General features: G+C 37.9%; 1 long non-coding RNA gene across 1 annotated transcript in view; it reads right to left on the bottom strand.

Moving 5' to 3' along the window:
• The window catches only part of LOC150012111 (uncharacterized), a 33,108-nt gene that overhangs the window by 1,092 nt on the left and 9,849 nt on the right, over window positions 1-22,167 (bottom strand). The window contains exons 3-4 of the long non-coding RNA XR_016510702.1: window positions 2,640-2,785; window positions 2,004-2,217 (exon numbers count right to left, since the gene is read on the bottom strand). This is a non-coding gene — a long non-coding RNA (uncharacterized LOC150012111). The remainder of the gene's footprint in view (window positions 1-2,003; window positions 2,218-2,639; window positions 2,786-22,167) is intronic.

Raw genomic sequence — 22,167 nt, 5'->3', positions numbered from 1 at the left:
AAAAATAAATAAATAAAGCAATCTACTTAAAAAATTACAAATAATACCTTAACTGATCTGCCATCTATTCCAAAGGGGTAGATCGTAGCTAGTATAGAATTTGTGAGCCTAAATTTTTGCTTGAATAAAACAAATTTAATAGTCATTCTTAAGTTCATTTATTGTCTCTACTCTTGCATTAAAACCATGACAATTTATGTTTTTATGATAAATTTTAATTATGAGAAATCAAGAAGCAAATACTAAAACAAAAACTATATTGTTCTTTGTTAGTACTATTCTTCAATGACATTGCTTATGAATTATTAGTTTTTAATTGGCAAATATATAAACTTGATTAAAATATTCTGCAACCCTAATTTATAATTTTTCCTTATTTCATGTTTCCCCGTACAGGAAGACCAATGTTGAATGTAAGATATTTCCCTTGAATTTCAGTTTTATTCCTGACTTGCTGTAAGGCACTGGCTCAAGTTCTTAATTTCTCTATATTCTGGTTTGCTAAGTTATAAAATCCTAAATACATAGTGCTTGCCTGGCTTATGAGAATGCTTGGGAAATTTTGGCCATAGGAGTGCAACATTTTAAAAGGACATAGTATCATTATATTTATTATTACAACTTACTCGACAGTTTCATTATGCTGTAATATAGCAAATAGGTCGTCGTCGGTGGCGGCGGCGGCAGCCGTCCGTCTCGAGAGACGATGGTGTAGCTTCTTAAGAGTCTATCTGCACCGCCAAGAATGGCTGTGCAGTCCGACTCGGGAGTGACACGGTATCTGTCTCCTCCCGTGTTGAATCGACATCTTGTGATGACGCTGGAGTGTCCTCTCCAGTGAAGCTGAAGCTACAGAGCCTGGGCAGGGTGATATGGAGGGTCTGCTGTTGCCCATGCAGCAGACCCCCCCTCTCTTCGCAGCGGAAGGGTCCAAGGGAAAGACGGAGTCAATACAGCTTGGCTTCAGGTGCGCCGCAGGAGTTGCCGGTGTTGACTACAACGTCGAACCGCCTTAGGGACTCCGGCTCCGGATTTTCTGTCGGGGTTTACTCCCTTACTTAGCCTTTCCCCTGAAGAGGTATGCCGCAAGGCAGCGGAGGTTTTTTGGAGTCAGAGTTTTCCTTCTCTGATGTGCCCTGACTGGAAGATCGAACCAGCGACACTTAGCTCGCAGGCCAACGCTCAATCCACTGAGCCAAACCAGCCAGGGTAAGCAAATAGGTATTTCGATATAATGGCAACAGAAATTGTACTGATTCAGGAATGGGTGTTTTGAGATTTCAGCGGGAGTTAGAATGTCTTTAAAAACAACATGAACCTTCAAATGCCAAAATAAAACTCAAATTGAGTTCATTCACGGCTTACAATAAAAGATTATTATAATAATATATATATATATAATATGTGTTACTATTAACCTTTATTTTTATTACTATTATCCTATTTCCTATATCAATGCCTTATAGCACTTGGATGAGGACCATAAGATATTAGGAGTGACCAGTGGGAAAGTTTCATGAAAGAAGGGAAAAAAGTGTGGCAAAAAAATGAAGGAGAGGATGTGAAGGGACAGCGGTGAGAACTCATAGGATGGAGAGAGAAAAGGAGAAGCACTTTTGGGAGACTTATTGCAGAAATTTGTTTATTCTTTTTTGGGGACTTTGTCTCTTCTGTATGGCTATTTCTTTCCTTTTTTCCCCTTGAGCTATAATCCTGAGAGGGATGTTCCCTAATGATACATGAAGAAGAAGTCAAGGTCCAAGCCTTTGAATAAGATTCTTTCCAAAGACTGATGACAGCCCTCCCTCTACACTAGAAATAACAGTGTTATGAGTTCACTTGACTTTTTTTAGGCTCTTTTTTTTTTAACTTAAATTTTAGAGCAGTTCTAGGTTCTAGCAAAATCAAGAGGAAAGTACAGAGACTTCCCATATACCTCCAGCACCCACACATGCATAGTTTCCCCATTATCATCATCCCCCACCAGTATGATAAACTCTTACCTTTAAAAAATATATTTCCCCTGGCTTGTTCCCAAGTAGTTGTTTCCTCCCAATTCATCCTGAATTTTATTCCCTCCCTATTTCTCTTCATTTGTTTTACTTGTGGTCCTCCTACACTTTATTTGTTTATCTTCTGGACCATCACATCCTCAATTAGCTGAGGTTATCTCAGGGCGTTGGCTCCTCTCTGGACAACATTCATTTTCTTCTGACCCTGCTTTAAAAGAGAATTTCAATGAATTATTTATACATTTTTTTTCTCCCAAAGGGGTGATCACTCAGATTTGCCAAGGTCCCTGCCTGGCTGACACTGTTACAGAGTGTCGTCAGCTGGACGCCAGCTGCCAGGGAGCAGCAAGCACATCCCCGTCCTTACCTAAGGACGGCCCGATCCTGCTGGCGACTCTCCAGCCTGCCCCTGCCCTCGCCCATCCCAGGCTCTGTTTTTATAACTCCTTCCTTGATCTCTATGCCCTGTTAGTTACAAATGCAAACATAAGAGAGAAAAAATACCCTGAGCTCCATTTCATCCTAGGACAGTAAACATGATTAAGACAAGCTCGGCCTTAACGCTGTGGTGAAATTAACTGATGGCTTTTCCTACCAATGACTGCTTCTATAAACCTGCGTTCATACCCAAGCTGCTGGAGTGGATCTGGAAACAATCATAGAAGAAACTGGGTGATGACAAAGTGACATTTTCCTCAGGTATCCTTCTCTAGGGATTATATCTCAGTAGGTTTTGGTGGTATGTGGCTTGATGGAATTTCTTCTGCTTCCTCCTTTAAAAGAAAAAACAAAACAAACAAACAAACAAAAAAAAAACTACTCTCTTGATTTTCAAGCATATACACACCAATTTAAATGGGCTCAGAAAATTCCTGTGGCATCTTTTTAAAAATAGCTGCCTTTCATTCTAAGGATTTAAAGCATTTAAAAGATAGGATCTTATTTGAAGGTGGAGAAGAAATGCCAGGATCACAGAAACTGGGGCCTAGAGGGGCTAAATCACTTGTGCCAAAAGGAGGACCAATGGGAAAGTGGGATTGGATGTTGAGCTGGTGCATTCACGACTACCCTGTCTGTGTGCCCAAGGCTCAGGTCCACTAGTGATAATTACAGTGGCTTCTGCAGAAGACAGTGGCTTCTTGAATAAGAGACTCCTAATATCCCTCTTATAACAGCACCCTGTGTGGTTTTTTTCCTTCATAACATTATCACAATTGTGATTAAAAATGTATCTGTTGAGACTTCTGGCCAAGATGGAGGCGTATACAGACAGGCTGCGTCTCCCTCCACAACTAAGGAGGAATACAACTACTTCAAAACTAGAAAAAACCAGAAGTTCCAGAAAATCAAACTGCATGGAAGTCCAGCAAAGATATAAAGAAGAAATACTCGTCCAGACAGGTAGGATGGGCAGAGCTGCTGTAGAGAGGACATGGTGTGGTGGCAGCAGCAGCGGCAGCAGTGCCATGCCGGCAGAAAGCACAGTCACATGTTTTTAAAGGTCAGGAGGGGCACCTGAGGAGCGTTCCCAGCTCCTCACTGGACCTTGAAGCTCACAGTCCCAACACCGGGGAAAATCAAGCCTCATTGCTTCTGACTGTGCAGACCAGTAGGGATTGGGGTGGAAGCAGAAACTGCTGATCTCTCAGCAGAGTCCGCTTGTTTAAAGGGCTCCCAGGGTCCTAGAACATCCACAGACCCACCCACTCTGGGAATGATGGCCAGGGCAGCAGCTAGAGAGGTGCCGGTCTGATGCAGAAGTGGGAGAGGAGCCTGGAAAAGGGGCGAGTGCTGGGCAGGCAGCATTGTTCCCTCTCAGACCCCTCCCCCACATACAGCACCACAACATGGTGAAACAGGTCACCCTGTACTGATGAATCCCTAAGGCTCCACCCCTTACAACGTTACAGGAGTGACAGCTCTACCTGGGATGCAGAGGCAAACAAACACAGGAGCCTGTCAGAATGAGGAGACAGAGAAGTATGGCCCAAAAGGGGGAACAGATCAAGGTTCCAGTGGGAGAACTAAGCGACGAGGAGATAGCCAACCTAACAGATGAGGAGATAGACAACCTAACAGATGAAGAATTCAAAACGCTGGTGATAAAGATGCTCACAGGCTTGACAGTTATGCTTGAGTATGGCAAATGCATAAGAGAAGAAATGAAGGCTATGCTAAGTGAAATGAAGAAAAACCCACACAAACCCAATGGTGAAGGGAAGGAAACCAGGGTTCAAATCAATGATTTGGAACATAATGAAGAAAAAAACAGTCAACCGGTGCATAATGAGGAATCAAGTATTGAAAAAAATGAGATAAAATTTCCAAATTTTGCGAAGGAGATGGACATACAGATCTAGGAAGCACGGAGGGTCCCAGGCGAGCTGGACCCAGAGGAGACCACACCAGGACGCATCATGATTGAGATGCCAAAGGTGAAAGATAACGAGAGAGTCCTGGGGGCAGCAAGAGAGAGGCAGAGAGTTGCCTACAAGGGGGTGCATATAGAACTGTCAGCTGATTTCTCAGAGGACACTTTGCAGGCAGGAAGGAACTGGCAAGCAGCATTCAATGTGATAAAAGGCAACCTGAAGCCAGGACTACTCTATCCAGCAAGGCTATTACTTGGAATGGAAGGGCAGATAAAGTGCTTCCCAGACAAGGTGAAGCTAAAGGAGTTCATGATTACTAGGCCATTATTATATGAAATGTCAAAGGGACTTACCTAAGAAAAAGAAGATCAAAACTATGAACACTAAAATGACAACAAACTCACAACTATCAAAAACTGAATCTAAAAAATAAGAACAAAGTCCAACTAAGCAAACCATAATAGGAACAGAATCATAGGTATGGGGATCATTTGGAGGGTTATCAGCTGGGAGGTGGGAGGGGGAGAAATGGGGAAATGGTGCAGGGACTCAGAAGCATGACTGGTTAGTATAAAATAGACAGGGGGGAGTTAAGAATCATATAGGAAAGGGTGAAGCCAAAGAACTTATATGCATGACCCATGGACATGAACTAAGGGGGGTGGGAGTGCTGGAGGGAAGGGGGGTGCTGGGCAGAGGGGAGCAAAGGGGAAAAAGACTGGAACTACTGTAACAACATAATCAATAAAATATACTTTAAAAAAATGTATCTGTTGTTGCAGATGATATGGAATAACTTGAAGCAGACCAGCACTTCTGTCCAGCAAAGCAAGAAAGGTCCAATTAAATGTAGATATCATCTGTTTGAAGGCGGTGGAGAGCTGTTGAGGCAGCGAGAACTGGAGGGACTGAGACTGGAGTGTGCCGACTCTCAAAGCTGGAAGCTGACTCCAGCAGCCATCCCTCCAGGACGTTCCCCCATTCTGGTCCTAGCAGACGCTGAGAATCTGGGGATTGGGGAACTGGAGAATTTCTAGAAGAGACACAGGGGACCTCAAACACATGGCTGGATTTCCCTTCACGTTGTTTCCTGAGTTGGGGGTGTGTGAGGAGTGGAGACTAAAAAACAGATGCAGAAAGTCTCTGAAAATCATCTCAGAGTTTTCATCAGTTTCACGAGAGGAAAACCAAAGTTTCGGACCTGCTGAAGGAAGGGGCCAGGTGAAGACACCAGGCTCCTAGTTGGGTCAAGGATAAACCTTTACCTGGCCACACATTATAACAAAAATTAAACTGAGATGGACTGAGATCTACATGCAAAAGGCAAAGCCATAAAACTTCTAAAAGAAACAGGAAAAGACTTTCATGACCTGAAGGTAAAATGTCTTTTTTTCCCAGTTAAAAAAATTGAATCCATTTTTGCTTCAACAACATTTCAGCATTCTGAAGGAAATCTAATCTTTTATTAGAATGAGGATGGAGGTTATCTTTGGGGAGAAAGTGAAGCTTTAACTGGGAATGGGGGCTGAACTGAGGGCTTCTCATTCTGGGCAGTTGTCACCCAGGTGTGTTGGCTTTGTGCAAACCCATCGAGCTTCATGCTGGCTACACAGGCAACCTTTGTATTATGTTACGCTTCACCGAAAAGGTCTTAACTTCTAACGTTGTGGCTTACGTGGTTAAGGACGTCAAAGCAGTGGCTACTCACTTATTTTTTTGACAATGAAGAATTTTACAGTTTGTTTTAAAACAACCAGATTTAACTCAGAAGAATCAGAATGCTTCTCACGCCAGCTGATGTCCCTTTCCCACAGCTAAAAATGTCGGGAGAATGTCACATCACTGTATAGAAGGACAAGACAACGCAAAGCAGTGACAACAGGGCTCACCTCTCCCCGAGGGCCCTTCCCAAAGTGCTACCCCCTCAGCATCACAATGCCAGTCATGGACCACAGGACTTTGCCTGGTTTGTTTTATTCTTTTTACAAACTAGCTATATGCAGCTGGTAACTCAGAATTTCTAACTGATAACACTATCTTACAAATAAATTACCAATATATATTTTTATTCCAGGAACGTGTTTCATCTCCCTCTCACATGAATCTCTTAAGGTCATGGAGTGAGGACAACAAAAAAGTATCTTTTTATTTTAAAAGTAATTAGAAATATGAATGACTTTGAAAGAATTTCCAGGTGCTTGTAACACCCATAAACACATCATGAAAACCACTTGTAATTTCTAGAGCATTTCAAAAACTACAAAGGGGATCGTTTTCTGGTTGGGGAATTAAACTCAGTGAGAGCAACAGACACCTTCTCACACGGGAGGTGGGTCAGCAATGGCATTTGTCCTACATGTATTCATGGGGAGACAGATGAAATAGTTTTATTCGTTATTCTCCTCATCCTCTTCGTCCCTTTCTCATACTTGCCATCTTCCTCCTCCACCTGTTGCCTTGGGGATGTTAAGAGGCCCTTCATCATACTACTTTTCTTTTGATTATACTTGGCAACATCCTTCTCATTGATGTCTTTCAAGCTTGTTGCCTTATTATGAGGTGGCTTTTTACTATAACTCAAATTATGCTCTGTGCTTTATTTTTCTATCACTGTGTAACCAATTATTACAAATTTAGCAGCTTAAATCAGCACCCATTTATTAGCTCACAGTTCTGTAGGTCAGAATCCAGCACAGTGTGACTGAGTTCTCTCTGTCCATGGAATCAAAAGGCTGAAATCAAGTTATCAGCCATCCTCCGAGTAACATGCAGAAATGAGAATAAATAAACTATGATTATACACAAAAGAAGGATGAATCTCACATAAATATAATATTGCATTTAAAAAAGCCAGTCCCAAAAGAATACATGCCATGATTCTTTTTTTGTGAGGTTTAAAAATGGGCAAAAGTAATCTGTGGCTTTAGAAGTCAGAGAAAGATTTACCCTGGGGGTGGGTGGGTGTGAGTGGAAGGGTCCACAGGGAGGCATCTGGGGGGCTGGTAAGATTCTGATTCTATCTGGGTACAAATTATATATGTGTGTCATTTTGTAGAAACTCATTAAGTCATACACTTGATTATTTGTGCACTGTCTGTATGTTCTTCATACTTCAACAAAAAGTTCACGTTGTGTACTCAATGTCTTTCCTATGCAGGAGCATGGGAATACACCTGGTTTCTGCACTATGATATCAGAAGCCCCTCCACAGAGCCTAACACATTGTGGCTTGTCGAGTGGCTAATGAACGAAATTTTAAGAGTTTCCTTAATACAACTGATGTTTTTAAAAAATCTCTCCTCATCGGTAGAGTAACAGTTACCCGTGTTACCAAATATCATTAGCTACTGCAAGGTAGGTGTTCCAGGTAGACCAGCTTGCAGAGGAGAAAATGGAGAGCAAAATGCAATAAGGGAGTTGAAATTTAAGTCCCCTGAGGCCCGGAACTGCTGTATCGCTTGTTCGTTGTACCAGGCACTGTTCTGTTAACTTTACATGTGTAAGTCATTGAATCCTCACAACCACCCATGAGGTACCCCACAAATGAGGTAACTGATGGAAAACAGGCTTAGAAAGGGTCATTAACATAAGGAGGGAATAAAACTGCCAGGATTCAAATCCTGAATGGGAGCTTAATCACAACACTGTGTCATTCATTACCTGGGAACAGAGTAAGCACTTGAAAAATGTTTGTGGAAGGAGTCCATATCGACCTCTCCCTCAGATCCCTTATTTTTCTCCTCTGCTTCACATTCGTAATTACCTACTTAGAGCTGGGTCTCAGCGGGGTTGGGAGCAGAGGAGCTGGGGGACAAAGGGCAGGAAAGCCTTTTGGCTCAGTCTTCCAGTTTAGAAAGGGTCTCAAATACAGGCTTTTGACATCATTTCTAACCTAAACAAACTTATATACGCAAGGCATTCATTCATCTGACCAGAAGGAATCATTCATCACACAACCTTAAATTTGGGTCCCATGCTCTATAGTGTATCCTATATAAACATTGCTTATAAATGTTGTAAGCTTTGAAAAGCAAGCTAGGTATATTGCACTTACTTAAATGCATGTGTTAACATTACCAGTTTTTAAAGCATAAAGGTTAAAAAATGCACCACAACGTTTGTAACTGTTTCAGCATTTCACTTTGGAACATGCCAGGAATATTAAAAAAGAAAAAATGGAAGTAACTCATGCGCTGTGACTTCGCCGAGACCCTGGAGAATGCACAAGCAGTTTCTGTGCGCGCAGGGGCGTTTCATCTCCTGCCAGCCCAGGGTGTAACCGCTGCTACACGGGGAGAGACAAAAGGGGAGCCCTCGGGCTAACTCGAATCACTGAAACCCACAGAAAATGGAAAGTCTCATTTAGTTTCAACTCTTTAGCCTGCAAGGCTTGTTACTAGGGTTGCTTTTAAATAGCAACACAACAGCTTGATTTTGCTTTCACGTCCTTCTTTCCCCAATTCTGGCCTCTGATGCAGGTTCTCAAGAGGTTTTACTGACACCGAAACAATAACTACACCTTCCACTTACACAAGCTTTCCAGCAGTTTACAAAACCTTTCTGTTCAGTCCCCTTCAGCCCTCTCAAGAGCCCTGTCAACAGCAATTGCTACTCCCGTTTGACATTCATGGTGACTGAGTCTGCCTCCAAAAGTAGAAGTGACTTGTCCCCGGTCTTAGAACTACTAAACAGCGGAGCGTGGATCTCACACCTCAGGATGGGGAAAAGAAACAAAATACAGTCCACGGACTGAGATATTTAATGTTGCCTTAAAACTGCTTTGTTTACTGGTGCCCTCAACTTCAATTGCAAGGGAAAAAAAGGTATTTTTTAAATTTTCAGTTTGGCAATTTTACCATTTTCATCTATTGAAAAAAAAAACAACAACAACAACAACAAAAAATCCTGATTCATTTTGACTTTTTGAGCATGCACTATAAGCCTGTGGAACTATCCATGAGAAGCAGGTGAAAGAATTAATTTTCATTCATTGCAGAAATCCAAAGGGGGAAAACACATTCTGCAGAGGATGAAGACTTTATTTCACACAGGAGAAAAATGAATATAACATAAAAGGGAAAAGTATTTCAAATTTGTAAGAAAAAATATTTTTTTCACTAGAAAAATTTCCTCATGCTCTTATTTTGTCTGGCTTAGCCTACCCGTGTATTCCAAGCAAGCTGTCTCTTAGCACCAGAGTTGTGAAATATATGTACTTGAAGAGAGTCAGGCAGTTACAACCTCTCTCCCAGTGTTATTAGCCTCTTCATTTTTACTGGGTTCCACTCTCGGCAGTGTCTTGCCACTGGCTCTCACATTGTGCTGTCTAAACTATTTCATAATTCTATTTTATAGAATAACATTTTAATCTAATAGAAGTTAACATAACTGGGGAAATGGTAACAATCAGAATGTACAGTCACAAAACCACATTGCCATTTTAAAATAATTTATTATGTACACTATTATACGAGAAAGAGTGGGCTGTTTAACTACAGTTGACCCTGAACAATGTGGGAGTTAGGGGCATCAGTCTTTGAATTTGAAAATCCATGTATAACTTTTGACTCCCCAAAAACTTAACTAATAATAGCCTGCTGTTGACTGGAAGTCTTACCAGTAACATAAACAGTTGATTAACACATATTTTGTATGTTACATGTATTATATACAGTATTCATACAATAAAATAAGCTACAGAAAAGAAAATGTTATCAAGAACATCCTAAGGAAGAGAAAATACATTTACAGTATTTATTGAAACAAATCTGTGCATAAGTAGATCCATATGTTCAAATCTGTGTTGTTCAAATACCAACTATACAGACTTTATATCTGAAATTTGCATCTACTAGATTAGGAGTCCAAAAACATTTTTGGTAAAGGGCTAAATAGCTAATGTCTTTGCAAGCTTTACTTTCTCTATCTCAACTACTCAACTCAGCCATTCCAGGAAAAGCAGCCACAGTCAATATATAAATGAATGGACATAGTTGTGTTTTAACAAAACATTACAGAAGTCACTCCTTATCCACAAGGGATACATTCCCAGACCCTCAGCAGATGCCTGAAACCACAAATACTTCCAAGCCTTACATATAGTATGGTTTTACGACTTCTCTTTGACACCTATTAATTGCCAGCATTACTACACTTGCAGTTTGGGGCCATTATTAAGTAGAATAAGGGTTACTTGAACACAAGTACTGTGATACTGTGACAGTTGATCTGATAATGGAAACAGCTATAAAGTGGCCAATAGGTGGGCAGTGAGTACAGTGTGGATGTGGTAAACAAAGGGATGATTCACGTCCCAGGCAGGACAGAGCAGGATGCCGAGAGATCTCATCATGCTACTCAGAACAGCACATGATTTAAAACTTTTGAATTGTTTATCTCTGTTATTTTCCATTTAATATTTTTGGACTGCCGTGGTTGGTTGTGGTTGACTGTGGGTAACTGAAATCGAGGAAAGTGAAACCATGGATAAGGTGACCTTTGGGGTTGGGCTGAGCTTGTTTCAAATCTTAGACTTTCTACTTCCTCTCTGTGACCTTGGGTAAGTCACCACTTTGAGACTTGCTATATAAAATGGAGATTTGATATTTGCCTCATAGTATGTTATTGGGATTGAAAGAGATATTGCATGTAAATACCTAGCACAATGCTGGTACTGATTTACTCAAGAAATATTTGTCACTTTACCATTATAATTGTCCCCATCATTGTTATCACCATCATCCCAGGAGGACAAGACACTAGGAACTCTGCATCTTATAACAGGAGAAGATAAAAGCAGGAAAGACTTCTTGAAGGGAAAACTCACCATAAGGATTACTTTTAAAGCAGCTGATGGTAGATTATACACTGGGAATGAATTTATTACATGAATTGAGATGAGTCTAAAGAGACATCTTTTCAGTAATTCAGATCCCTAGGAATTTGGTTCAGCTGTGAAACAGGATTTATCCTAGAGAATATACATCTATAGGAAAGAAGATAGAATTCTGGAAAAACCTGATGATGATTCTACATTAAAAACAAATATAGGAGACCTTGGATGACTTGGATAAAGATTATAACATATTAGTAGTTCCAGGAAAAGCAGAAGACATATTTGTAACTGAGCAATACAAAAATGAAATAGAGCTATGCCAAGGAAGAAAGGACTGAGTTAATCAGCTACCAACTGCTTTTCCATGTGGGACACACAAAGTTTACAGCAGGCAGCAGAAACAGCCAAAAACTTGATGTACAGGAATCTCATAAAATTATCAGAATATGTTCTAGACTTTAGTGGGCACCTGCCTGTGTGTTTTTTTTTTTTTTTTTTTAATTTGTTTGACGTTATTTCCTGCAGGGAACAGCCCCTCCACAAATCCATGTGATTGTCTTGAATCTATTAATTAAGGGGCCCTATGTTCCACACCACAGGGGTGGACTTGTGATCCAGGGTGTTCAATCAGAATACTCTGTTTCCTGCCATGGTGATTGATACAGAGGAAGACATGCAGCCCAAGCATGGCCAATCCGGGGTTTCTGGAGGGATTGATGTGGATGCTGAAAGTTAGTCTCTCCTTTTGAGATGGCTGGCTGTCAGTACAATATAAACCCACTTGGAACCTTGTTGTTACCACCTAGAACAAAACTAAGGATTAACTCCAAATCTAGACAAGAAGAATCCAAAAAGAAGGAGCAAAAGAAGGAGAGAGGGACAGTGAACAGAGACAGAGCAAGGTGTTTCCGTTGATATTATTTGATTGCTTGCACCCCTTGATTCAGTCATGCCCGAACCTGCTGCTTCTTGGGACTTTACAGTTATGTGAGCCAATTTATTACTTTTTTGCTACCTTTGCAACTTTCAGGGTGACTTGCAATTATTTCCATTTACAATCAAAAGAGTCAATTAAGAAAAGTTTAAAAGAAATGAAGAATCTAACCAAGTAAGAAAGGCTATTTGTGGCAAACTAAATGGAGTACCCAACTTAGTCTACCCAAAAAAAGATAAGGAATGTTTTAAGATTTTACAAAGGTTTATGTAAGGGTGTAATTTAGAGTTCAAATGTCCAGTGATCACAATCTGCCAAATCAATCCCAATATAGACAGGAGTTTGGCTCCCCATGAACATGGCAGATGGGACTGTACTCATTGTGTCTGTCTATGGCATGGGGAGAATCCTTCTAGAAGTTTATAGCAGTAACTATGTCACAGCCCAAGTCTATCAACCCAGTGACCTCAGTACAGCTGATCATAATAATGAAGTAAATTGGACCCATAGTATTAATACTATTTAATTATAGGTTTAGAAAAAGTAGTTATAATTTGTGTGCTTAAACTTTTAGATACACTTAAGAGAATCTGACATAGTGTAAGAATCTAACAAATTTAGCTTCAGGATTTTAATTTGAAATTTATACTTTATTTTATTACTATTATCCGAAGTTGCAAAGTTCTGATAATTTCATAATGTTTATAAACAGTCATTGAATGTTTTAATTGAGTATTTTTTAAGGGTGAATTTTTAGATTTACAAGTATTTTTATTTTGCTGGTTAAGGTTTAAATCAGCCTTGTCAGGCATCTGGGTTGCTTGATGTATTAAATTATAAATGTTTTTAAACATTTTGGCTTATTAATATGATTAATTTTATAGAATATTTTAATCTGCTAACTTACTTAAATAAATAAAAGGATGGTGTTAATTTTAATAAAAATTATGTGGTTTATAAGGAAAATCAGAATTGCAAAGTGAATGTAAAGGCCTAAGAAAATTATTGTTTCAAATTTGTAGTTTAAGTTAATTAAATATTATTTTAATACTCAAGTATATATTTCCTTTCTGTGCATTAAAGTTCTTACCATCCAAACATTGAAAATTACACCAACAAGCATTGTAAGGATAATTATTATAAATGCAAAAGCCCAGGATACAATGGCACTTTCTGTACAAAATGAGAAATGTGTGGCTTGCATGGGGCTGGGGTAAGGCAAAAAATATTCAGAGTAAACAATGACAAACCAATGGGACTAGCTACCAGGAACTAAAATAAAAGCAGAGAATCGACAGTTGACGTGGTAATAACCAAACATTCACTCATTCACTTATTTATTCTTTTACTCAACAAATATTTAGTAAATATCTACTATATAGAAAGTTCTGTTCTAGCAGTTCTAAAATACAGATGAAGAAATAAAAATATGGATTATACTTTAAATGTGAAAAAGACAAAAAGAGAGTAAATAAAGTAATTGGAAGTGGAGGAGCGATGCCATCTGAAGACATCCACTGAAGGACAAGAAAAACACAAAATTAAAAAAAAAAAAAAAAAGAAAATGAGAATAACACATTCAGTTATAATAGACTCCAAACACAAAAGAAGGCAGGCTGGAGGGCAAAGGAACAGGGCCTGAGACAAGTGGAGCAGGCAGTCACACAGTCCTCGGTGAGGTAGAAGTGGGTGTTCAAACCAAGTCTTGCAGGACTAATTAAAATGATACAAATAGGAGTGAAGCACAGTGTAAAGTGGGAACAGGCAGTACAAATAACCAGAAGGAAAAAAAACAAAAACAAACCAGCTCTGAAGGGGTAAGTCTGTGAGATTCTGAGAAGAAAATCTGGACATGAGTTGAGGGATGAGACATAAGACCGCATCAGAACGCCTTGTTCCCAAGGCCTGGGGTTGAATTCCTCCTATCAATCTGGAGAGACAGGGACAGGCATGGTACAGCGCCAGATCAGGAAGAGAGGAACTCAATCATGCCAGAGAGGGAGAAGGCTGAGCTGGCTCCCGAGGGCCTCACTGCCCACAAGACTTCGGGAGCCCTACTAATGACAGCTCTGGCCACGCCTTCCAATGACCAGAAGTGGACAGCCAGAAAAATGGAATAAGTAATGTAAATGATGATGCGGGTGGGTAGAGGGAGATATAATTTTCTTCTGATTATTTAAAAAATATTCTTAATATATAAGTTAAATAAATTCATTCTAGAAAAACTAGAAAAGACAGATAACCAAATCAATTATGAGAAAAGTCACTACCCAAAGTAGTAATATTTCTGAGAGACTTTCCTAATTAGTTATCCAACATTTTTTGCAGGAATTGCCAACCCTTCCCCGCCCTATCCAGAAAGTTGGTAGTGATGGTCCATACATGAGAAAGGCAGTAAACAAGGTTCCAAGTTCCAAGCAAGAAAAAGGCTTTTAACCAGCTAATTTAAAATATTCTCTTCTAGCCCTGGCTGGTGTGGCTCAGTGGGTTGAATGCTGGCCTACGAACTAGAAGGTCACTGGTTCTATTCCCAGTCAGGGCACATGCCTGGGTTGCAGGCCCTATCCCCAGTTGGGGGTGTGCAAGAGGCAACCGATTGATGTATCTCTCACACATTGATGTTTCTCTCCCTCTCCTTCTCCCTTCCTTCCCCTCCCTCTAAAAAGTAAAATAAATAAAATCTTTAAAATATTATCTTCAAGCACCTGCAAACATAAGGTGGCAAGATCTGCCAAGAGTTTATCTCAAGTATTTATCAGACTACTGATAAGCACAGGTATGTGAGAGAACAGCCCAAGACCAGGTAAAGAACCATCCTAAGACTTGAGAGAACAGTATATAGTGCTCACATATGGCTAGGCATAATACCTATTCCCACCAGAAAACTGGAAAATCTCAATTCATGGGTCATTGGGCAGAGTGCTCAGAAGGGTCTGGCCTCAGCACTATGGCAAAATTAGCCTTCCTGCCTAGCAAATCTTAAAGGTATGACCTCAAAGAATGAAACTGCTTCTAAGTAGCCTAGCTGCATCCCAAAACAAAGCTCAGTAATATTTACAGGAATAAAATAATGCAACACTCAATAAGGAAAAATTAAAAAAAAAAATTACCAGGAAAGCAGAGAAGCAGAAAAAATATGGCCATGATGAGAAAAAATAAATCATCAGTCAAAACCAAACCAGTCTGAAGCAGATGTTAGAGTTACAGACAAGGATATTAAAAGTTATTATAGCTCTATATTTTATGTTTGAAAAGTTAAGACATGGAAGATATTATAAATACAAATAAACTTCCAGAAATAAAAAATATGTTTGAAATGAAATATATTGACTGGGATTAACAGTACATTAAATATTGTAGAAGAAAAGATTAGTGAACCTGGAAACATAGCAATAGAAACTATAGAAAATGAAATATATAAAATATTATATAAAAAGCAAAATAACATCTCTAGAAGGTAGTCTGTGATAAGTTAAAGATATATACTATAAATCCCAAAGCAACATACATATATGTTATATTATTAAACCAACAAAAGGAGATAAAATGAAATCATAAAAATAATTCAATTGATTCAAAAAAGACAAAAAAAGGAAAAAAGGAACAGGTAATAGATGGAATAAATAGAAAGCAGATAGCAAGATGATAAATTTAAACCTTAACATATCAATAGTCATATTAAATGTTACGATTTAGACACTCTAATTGAAATTGTCAAGATTGGACAAAAAAGCAAAATCCAACTATATTCTTCCTATAACAATGCACTATACATATAAAAGAAACAAATAAGTTAAACATAAAAAGACAAAAGATATATCACACATTTATGAGCTGAAATGTATCTCCCTAATACTCCTATGTTGAAGCTCTAATTCCCAAAATGATTTTTGAAGATAGGGCCTTTAAGGAGGTGATTGAGGGTAAATGAGGTCATAAGGATGGAGCCCTGACCCCATAGGACTGTTTTCCTTAGAAGAAGAGGAAGAGATACAAGAAATCTCTCTGTAAGCACCCAGAGGAAAGGCCATGTGAAGACACAGCAAGAAGGCAGCCATCTGTAAGCCAAGGAGAGAAGTCTCACCAGACATGACTGTGCTGGTACATTTTCTTGGACTTGCAGCCTCCAGAACTGTGAAAAAATAAATTTCTATTGTTTAAGGCACCAGCCTGTAGTATTTTGTTATGGCAACCCAAAGAGACAAAAAAAAAAAAAAAAAAAAAAAGCCAGATTAATCTAAAAGAGGCTGAAGTGGCTATTTTAATGTCAGACAAAGTAGATATCAGAGCAAAGAATAGCACCAGAGACAAAGTTTATCTCATAATGACTAAGGAGTTAATTTATCAAGATCACATAACAATCCTAAATGGTTATGTACCTAAAAGAAGTAATTTGAACTACATGAAGCAGCGAGAAATAAACAAACCTACAAGCAAAGATGAAAATATCCATACCCTTCTCTCAATAATCAATAGAACCATAGAGAGAAAAATTAGTAAAGACATAAAAAACCTGAATAAAACTGTCCACCAACATGATCTAATCAACATTTACAGACTACCTCATCGAAGAACAGTGGTACGCACATTCTTCCAAGTGCATATGTTACATTAACCAAGATAGACCATATTCAAGGCAATAAAACAAGTATCATCAAATGCAAATGATTAAAATTCAACATTGTATGTTTCCTAACTAATTTGAAATAGTTTCGAAATCAGTAACAAAATATTTCTGGAAAATTTAAAAATCTTTACAAACAAAATAAAACTTCTAAATAAGCTATGGGTGAAAGAAAAAAATCAAACAGAAAGCAAAAAGTATTTTGAACTAATTAAAAATAAAAACAGAATTTTAAAAATTTCTGGGATGCCACTAACGAAGTACTTGTGTGTGAGGTACAGGGGAGTAGAGGGGAGTATTTATAGTGCTAAAAGTTTTTATTAAAAGAGAAGTGTCTCAAATCAATGATCTCAGCTTGCCCCTAAGAAGCCAAAAAAAAAAAAAAAAGAAGAAGAAGAAGAAGAATAAACACCAGATAAACAGAAGAAAGGAAATGGAATACTAAAGATTAGAGTAGAATTCGATAAGTAGAAGTCAGATAAACAATAGAGAAAATCAGGGAAGCCAAAAGCTGGATATAAAAGAAGATCAATAAAAATGATAAGCCTGTAGCCAGATTGACCAGAATATAAAGAGGGAAGACACAGAAATGAGAAAGGTAACATCACTACAGATTTTATAGATATTACCAAGATAAAGCTATAGTATAAAGAGCTCCATGCCAAAATTATCGACAATTTAGATGAAACATTTTTGAGAGAAAAAACTACCAAAGCTAATTCTAAAATTCATTTGGAATAACAGAAGATCCCAAGTAGTCAAAGCAATTCTGAGGAAGAAGAACAAATCACTTTCTGATTTTAAGATATATTGCAATATAATATAATATAATATAATATAATATAAATAATATAATATAATATAATTAAACATTTATGGTACTGGCATAAAAACTGACCAATGAAATAGAATAAAGAGCCCAGAAAATAAACACATGCTTAATACAGTCAACTGATTTTTGACAAGGGTGCCAAGAATACACAATGGGTAAAAGACAGTGTCTTTAATGAATGGTGTTGTGAAAACTGGATATCCACATGCAAAAGACTGAAATTAGATCCTTACATTACACCATCTATAAAATCAACTCAGGTGACTTAAAGATGTAAATATAAAGCCAAAAACTATAAAACTAGAAGAAAACATGGGGGGAAGCTTCATGACATTGGTCTAAGCAAAGATTTTTCAGTTATGACACCAAAAGCACAAGCAACAAGGGCAAAAAGAGACAAGTGTAACTACATCAAACTGAAAAGCTTTTGTACAGCAAAGGAAACAATCAACATAGTAAAAAGACAATCTACAAAACGAAAGAAAACATTTGCAAATCATACATCTGACAAGGGGTTAATGGCCAAAATATCTAAAGAACTCCTATAATCTAATGGCAAAAAACAAAAAATAATAATAATCTAATTTAAAAATTGGCAAAGGACTTAAATAGACATTTCTCCAAAAAAGATGTACAAGTGGTTAACAAGTATATGAAAAGATACTCAACGTCTTTACTAATCAGGGAAATGTAACTCAAATCCACGATGAAATATTACTTCACACCTGTCAGCATGGTTATTATTAAAAAACAAAAAAGAAAACAGGAATTGGTGAACAGTATTGAGGTTTCTCAAAAAATTAAAAATTGAACTACCCTGTGATTCAGCAGTTTCACTTCTGGTTATATGTTTTAGAAAATTGAAAACAGAATCTCAGAGATATCTGCATTTTCATTTTCTTTACAGTATTATTCACAATAGCTAAGATATGGAAACGATCTAATGCCCACTGACAGATAAATGGATAAAGAAAATATGGTATATATATATACAATGGAATGTTATTCAACCTTAAAAAAGAAAATCCTGTCATATGGAAGAACATGGATGAACCTGGAGGACAATAAGCCAGTTACAGCAGGACAAATGCTGCATGATTCTACTTAGATAAGAAATCTAAAACAGTCAAACTCATAGAAACAGAGAGCAGAATGGTGGCTGCCAGGCACTTAGGAGAGGGAAAATGAGGAGTTGCTGTTCAATGGTATAAAGTTTCAGTTATGCAAGACATACGAGTACTAGAGATCTGCTTGCTGTACAACAGTGTGCCTATAGTTAATGATACTGTATTGCTTACTTAAAATGTTGTTTAAAGAGATGTCATGTTGAGTGTTCTTACCACAGTAAATTGAAAAAAGACAGAAAAAAGAATAATTATATAACCCGAGTAGTCCTATATCTATTAAAGAAATTAGATTGTTAGGTGAAAATCTTTCTACAAAGAAAACTCCAGGCTCAGATAGTTTCAGTGGAGAATTCTATCAAAACCTACACAAACTCTTCCAAAATAACTGAAGAGGAGATAACACTTCCCACCTTATGCTATGAGGCCATCATTATCCTGATACCAAAACTAGTCAAAGAGAGTAAAAGAAAACTACAAATCAATATTTCTCATGAATATAGATGCAAAAATTCAAAACAATGTTTTAAGAAATTAAATCCAACAATACATAAAAAGGATAATAGTGACTAAAAGTGTTTTATCCCAAGAATGAAAGACTGACTTAACATCCAAAAATCAATATAATTCATTATATTAGCAAATTAGAAATAAAAACTACAAGATTATATCAGTAGATTCAGAAAAAGCATTTGACATACTCTACCAGCCATTTCTGATTAAAACTCTCCACAAACTAGGAATAGAAGGGAACTTCCTCAACCTGATTAAGGGCAAATATAAAAAACTAGAGCTAATACCGTGTGCAATGGTGAAAGACTTAATGCTTTCCTTCTAAGATGGGGAACAAGACAGGGATGGCCACTGTTACCACTTCCATTGAACAATATACTAGAGGCTCCAGGCAGTGGAATCAGACAAGAAAAAGAAATAAAAGAAATCCAGATTGGATAAGAAGAAGTATAACTGTCTATGTGCTAACAACATGATTGTTTATTTAGAAAAATTGATAGTACCTATGAAAAAGCTGGAACTAATAAATGAGTTTAGCAAGGTTACACATTACATAAGTAATATTCACAAATCAATTTTATTTTTTACATACTATCCACATATATTTGTAAATATAATACCATGTAATAGGACCAAAAATATGAAATACTTAGGGATAAATCTAACAAATATATATAAGCCTTATTCACTGAAAATTAACCTATTGCCTCTCACACATGCCCTAGTTGAAGACTTGGCCCACAACCCATGCATGTGCCTCAACCAATTGAGCCATGCCAGTCAGGGCAATAAAATAAAAGAGTATATATGGCATATTTGTATAGTTGACAGATTAATAATAAATTGAACTCTTCTGTCCTCTCCACATAGTTTAAGAAATAGAACATTACAAGTACTTTTGATGGCACCTGTGTGCAACGCTCCACTCCGAAGCCCTAGGGTTACCAGAGTTTGAATTTCATTCAAAAATAGTTTTTAAAATAATTTTACCAGGTTCATATGTATTCCTAAATAATATATTGCTTGATTTTTCCCATTTTCAATTTTTGTATAAATTCAATCATGTATGTATGCTTCTATAACTTGTTTCAATACTAGCTCTATTATCTATCAGAGCTCCATATGTAAGTCTGTTTCTGGATTACCTGGTCTGTTCTGTTGGTCTATTTGTCTCTGGGTTAATACTACAGTCTTTAATATCATAGCTTTATGGTAAGTCTTAATGTTCATTAGGACAAATCTCTACATCTGTTTCTTCTGGAGTGTTTTTGCCATTCTTAGCACTTTGCTTGTCCATCTTTTTCTCCCCTAGATTAACTTTATTTTTTTTTATGTTTCTTTCTTTTTTAAATAATATTTAATTGATTATGCTTTTAGAGTTGTCTCAATTTCCGCCCCTCTCCCCCTCCACCCACCACCCCCTACTCCTTCAGGCAATCTCCCCATCTTTGTTCATGTCCATAGGTCATGCATATAAGTTCTTTGGCTACTCTATTTCCCATACAGTACTTTACATCCCCATGGCTATTCTGTAACTGCCTATCTGTATTTCTTAATCCTCTCACCTCTTGACCAATTCCCCGACACCCCGCTCCCATCTGGCAACCATCAAAATGCTTTCCATATCAATGATTCTGTCTCTGTTCTTCTTGTTTGCTTAGTTTGTTTTTTAGATTCAGCTGTTGATATGTATTTATTGTTATTTTATTGTTCATAATTCTGATCTTCTCCTTTTTCTTAAATAAGTCCCTTTAATTTGTCATATAATAATGGTTTGGTGATGATGAACTCCTTTAGTTTTTTCTTGTCTAGGAAGCTCTTTATCTGCTCTTTGATTCTAAATGATATCTTTGCTTGGTAGAGCAATCTTGGCTGTAGGTTCCTGCTTTTTATGCTTTTAAATATTTCTTGCCAATCTCTTCTAGCCTGAAAAATTTCTTTTGAGAAATAAGTCGACAGTCTTAATGGGTACTCCCCATAACAGTTAGTTAGGTAACTAATTTCTTTTCTCTTGCTGCTTTTAAGATTTTCTCTTTATCTTTAACCTTTAACTTTTTAATTATGATATGTCTTGGAAGTGGGTCTCTTTTTTTTTCTTAAGTTTATTTTATTGATTATGTTGTTACAGTAGTCCCAATTTTTCCCCCTTTGCTCCCTTCTGCCCAGTACACGCCTTCCCTCAAGAAATCCCACGCCCCTTAGTTCATGTCCATGGGTCATGCATGTAAGTTCTTCAGCTTCACCCTTTCCTATATTATTATTAACATTCCCTCTTTCTATTTTGTACCAACCGATTATGCTTCTTAGCACCTGCACCATTTCTCCATTTCTCCCCCTCCCTCCTCCCAGCTGATAACCTTCCAAATGATCCCCATACCTATGATTCTGTTCCTATTCTGCTTTGCTTAGCAGAATTTTGTTTTTATCTTTTAGATTCTGTTGTTGATAGTTGTGAGTTTGTCATTTTAGTGTTCATAGTTTTGATCTTCTTTTTCTTAAGTACGTCCCTTTGACAGTTCATATAATAATGGCTTGGTGATGATGAGCTCCTTTAGCTTCACTTTGTCTGGGAAGCACTTCATCTACTCTTCCATTCTAAATGATAGCTTTGCTGAATAGAGTAATCCTGGTTGCAGGTTGCTTTTCATCATATTGATTACTGCTTGCCAGTCCCTTCCTGCCTGCAAAGTGTCTTTTGAGAAACCAGCTGATTGTCCTATTGGCACCCCCCTGTAGGCAACTCTCCACCTCTCTCTTGCTGCCCCCAGGACTCTCTCTTTATCTCTCATATTTGGCATCTCAATCATGATGCATCCTGGTGTGGTCTCCTCTGGGTCCAGCTTGCCCAGTACCCTCTGTGCTTCCCAGACCTGTATGTCCATCTCCTTTGCAAAATTTGGGAGGTTTTTCTCATTTTTTTC

Source organism: Furipterus horrens, unplaced genomic scaffold (genome assembly GCF_987537825.1).
Source record: "Furipterus horrens unplaced genomic scaffold, mFurHor1.1.pri manual_scaffold_4, whole genome shotgun sequence".
In the NCBI taxonomy this organism is placed as follows: domain Eukaryota; kingdom Metazoa; phylum Chordata; class Mammalia; order Chiroptera; family Furipteridae; genus Furipterus; species Furipterus horrens.
The sequence above is the reverse complement of the archived record's forward strand: the minus strand, read 5'-3'. Positions and strand labels throughout refer to the sequence as shown.